We start from the raw sequence: 4,164 nt of genomic DNA on the forward strand, positions 1-4,164 counted from the left end.
GCAATTGATAACCAAGAGAAAATGGAACCATGTGGTTGATTGACTCATCACTGTGCTAAGAGTTCTAAATGAGGGAATACTATTCCCTCTGCTATGGGGATAGTAGTAAACAAGTAACGAGTAGGTAAGGTACTAGGGCAAGACTACTTACAGGTAGGGTAAACTGGGGAGGGCTTCCCAGAGGAGGTGGACTTTGTCAGTTTGGACAGAAGAGAGAGTGGGAGAACGATGGGCAAAACTCTTCAGGAAAGGGAGGGTCAGCATGACCAAATGCATATGGGCAGGAGAGCCCAAGGGCTACTCCAGGGACACTGAGTGACACTGCTCCTGACCTTGAGCCTGTCCACTACCATCTGACTCCATTGATTTCTCTGCTGAGAAAATCTTTTTTTTTGTATTTCTCTTTTCCCAGTTCCAAAATCTTCCAAATCCCTATCCTACCCAATCCACTGAGATGCTAAAAATGTTTTATATATTATTGTGCATAATAACCTAAATCTCTTTTTTTTTTTTTTTTTTTTTTGAGACAGAGTCTTACTCTGTCACCCAGGCTGAAGTGCAGTGGCATGATTTTGGGTCACTGCAACCTCCGCCTCCCAGGTTCAAGCAATGCTCATGCCTCAGCCACCCTAGTAGCTGGGATTACAGGGTGCACCACCATGCCCAGCTAATGTTTTGTCTTTTTAGTAGAGTCGGGGTTTCACTGTGTTGGCCAGGCTGGTCTTGAACTCCTGGGCTCAAGTGATCTGCCTGCCTCAGCCTCCCAAATTTCTGAGAATATAAGCATGAGCCACTGTGCCCGGCCTTAAATCTTTAAGCTCTAAATAGTTTCAGTTTAGACCTTGCATTGGAAGTCCTTACATTTCATTATGAAGATATCCTTTAAGATACTTTCCTCAACAAAGGAGAAACTTTTCTCTAATAAAGAAAAATTAAGTCAAACAACAGTACACTTCTTTTTTTTTCAAGTTCTAACATACCAGATAAGGATTCAATACTAAAAGAAGTCTGAGAAGTTGGGTTAAATGAAGTGAAACAACTATCTTTACTAGAAAATTTTTCAAAGATTTTAGTATGATAATTTCCTTCATCAGTCTCCAAAATGAACTGTATATTATGGAGCAGTTCTCAAAAGTATTTGACCATGGGGTGCTTAGTTAGCTCCTGTGTTGTGATGAGCGCCCCACAAATTCAGCAGCACACGACAATAAGCATTTATTCTCACACTCATAGGTCTGTGGTCAGCCAGGATTTAGTTTATTTAGGCTGGGCTTAGGCTCGGCTAACTTGGCCAAGCTGCAGCTTGATTCACAATCTGTTTTAAGTGTCTCTCCTCATCTTTGGGTCAGCAAGCTATGCAGGGCATGTTCCTCTAAAAATGGCAGAATCACAAGCAGACAAAGCCCCATTACACAAGAACATTTTAAGTCTTTGCTTGCACCAGGTCTACTCACGTCCCACCAGTCAAAGCAAGCCACATAGTCAAGCTCAACATCCCTAAGCAAGGAAGTTTATCCTACTCACAGTAGGAGAGGAGTAAAGTTTATTTTATGAACAATGATCCAATATTCCTATTGTCCATAAATACTCTTATTCTACCCTTTCAAATCACATACAAAATATACTTATCATCACCCTAAGCTCCCCCTACCCCGGCCTATAAACTTCAACAAATTACATCAAGATCAAAGTCTAGGATCTTATGATCTCCATCAGGTCCAGGTGCAGCTCCCCTTGGTTTAGAGAATTATGAACTACAAAAACAAGTCATACATCTGCCCACAAATACCCAAAATGTATTGTTGAATAGGCAGAATAACCACAATAAACACTCCCATTAGAAAAGAGGAAGAATGGCAGGCACATGACAACGGTGAGTCCACAGTAATTCTGAAATGCTACTGGTAAAATGTTGCTATGCCCTCCCACCCTGGGATAGAAAATATGTCTTGTTAGGCCCTGAATCTGCTCCCTTGGCTGAGGGGGTGGGGTTCAGGGGATCAGGAAGAAGCTCTCAGCTTAGTATTCCTTGTGGCTCTTAAAAATACCATGACCATGATGATTTTTTCATACCCAAATACTTTAATCTTAAATGTAAACAGCTTTTATTTTTTAACTTGTCCCTTTTAACCAGTAATTTTTTTTACCACTTACAGTTTACTAGACAGAAGGCATTATGAATTTTGGATAAAAGTATTGGGGCATGTGGGGAAAGTAGGGATAGTTAATGGGTACAAAATAATAGAATGAATAAGACCTAGTATGTGATAGCACAACAGGGTGACTACAGTCAATAATAATTTAATTGTACATTTTAAAATAATTAAAACAGTATACTTGGATTGTTTGTAACACAAAGAATTAAGATGATGGATATCCCATTTACCCTGATGTGATTATGATGCATTGCATGGCTGTATCAAAATATCTTATGTACCCCATACATTTATGCACCTACTATGTATCCACAAAAAAATTTTTAAGTCTTACAAATACGAGTTCTGGGTCGGATTGCTTGGGTTTGAGTACTGGCTCCACCATTTTCTGGAGCCAGGGTTCTTGGTAAATATGTAAAATCTCTTGGTATTTCAACTTCCCCATCTATAAATTGGCAAAAATAACACCAACCTCAAAAAGGCATGCAGAAAAGTAAATAAAGAGAGAAAATAAAAACACTCTTCGCTAATGTACCCTGATAGTAATCAGGATGGTGTTTCCCATACAGTTCCCAAATTTAATCGTTCTTCTGCTTCCTGGTCTGAATCTACACACATTCAATGACATCGTAGAGCTTATAACAACCGTTACTTTAAGATAGCTATAAAACTTTCTGTCTACATTTTAATGAATGTAGAACACACTAATAATAATTGTGATGACCACAGGAATAGTCAACATCCCTGTGCCCACCGAGTGCCAAGGAATATGCCACACATTCCACATATAATTTCTCACTTAAGGACAAAATTACAAATCATTCAAACAAAATATAACATTTTTATTCCTATAAGGAAATACAGGAAATATCATCAGAGATAATGAAGCGTTCTTTCTCTGGATGGCAGTACTCTTAAATCTATTATGCAATTATCTCCTCATCATCTTTTCATCCCGTTTTGCTCAATGTTAATGTTCTATGGATGTTAGCCTCCCCTGTTGTCGTCATTACATAAGGGAATTTCAAATATTTATCAATATTTTCCCCCATTACAATATGGAATTCTTTTGTTGATATTCAGCCTCTGTCTTTCATTGCTTCCCCTAGAGCCAGACTTTATGGAAAACTTCTGCCTGGAAAATTCTCTACCTCTAGGGGCCTGGTTCCATGCCTAGAATGCATGAACACCTGCAAATGATACTGAGAGCCCAGATGGTTAGTACAACAGAGGAGGTTGTTGAGTGTTTTGCAGAGCTATGAAGGTAATTAGAACAACTTGGCTTTATTAAGAGCTTTCCTCAGGGCCTCCTTTGCCTTTTTGTCCTCAGGCTATAAAATTGGAATGGTCAGCCTGGGGTTCACTACTGTCTAAAACATGGTCACGGCCCTCTCCCCTATAAGGGATTGCCTACTGCTGCACACATAGACCAAAGCTGGAGTCTCAACAATCAACCAAACTGCAGTTCTGCATGAGGAAAAGGCAGAGAAATGTTGAGGAATCTTTGCCTAGAGACCTGATTTGCAGGTGTTAAATGGGCTTTGTGATGAACAGGTCAGAGAACAGGATCAAAACTAGTCTGGACAGAATCACATACAGAGCAAAGTGGAAAATCAGCAGCTGCTGGAGGAAGCTATCACCCAGTTCAGAGTCAGCAGCAATGGAGGTCACAGAAAGTGAAACACATAGGTGAGGGCATGAAAGGAGAGTGAGCAGGTGAAGTGTATACACTGGATTACATTTGTCAAACCCTCTACAATATGCAGTCACCAGCTTCTGCCAGACACATCTTGGTAGTTGTGATGGTGTCATAAAGTAGGGGTTGACAGTACCATAAAATAATCATAGACATATCTGAAAATCTATTACTATCTACTATTTCCAAAGATTGTCAATTTCAGTCAAATAATATTCTGAGATTGTAAGTGCTACTTTCCCACCAACGAGTCCCAAAACCACCACCCCTCAATATCCCATGCTCCTTATAGCCATTGTTTGACCTCCATGA

Source organism: Rhinopithecus roxellana, chromosome 15, assembly GCF_007565055.1.
Source record: "Rhinopithecus roxellana isolate Shanxi Qingling chromosome 15, ASM756505v1, whole genome shotgun sequence".
Lineage (NCBI taxonomy): Eukaryota > Metazoa > Chordata > Mammalia > Primates > Cercopithecidae > Rhinopithecus > Rhinopithecus roxellana.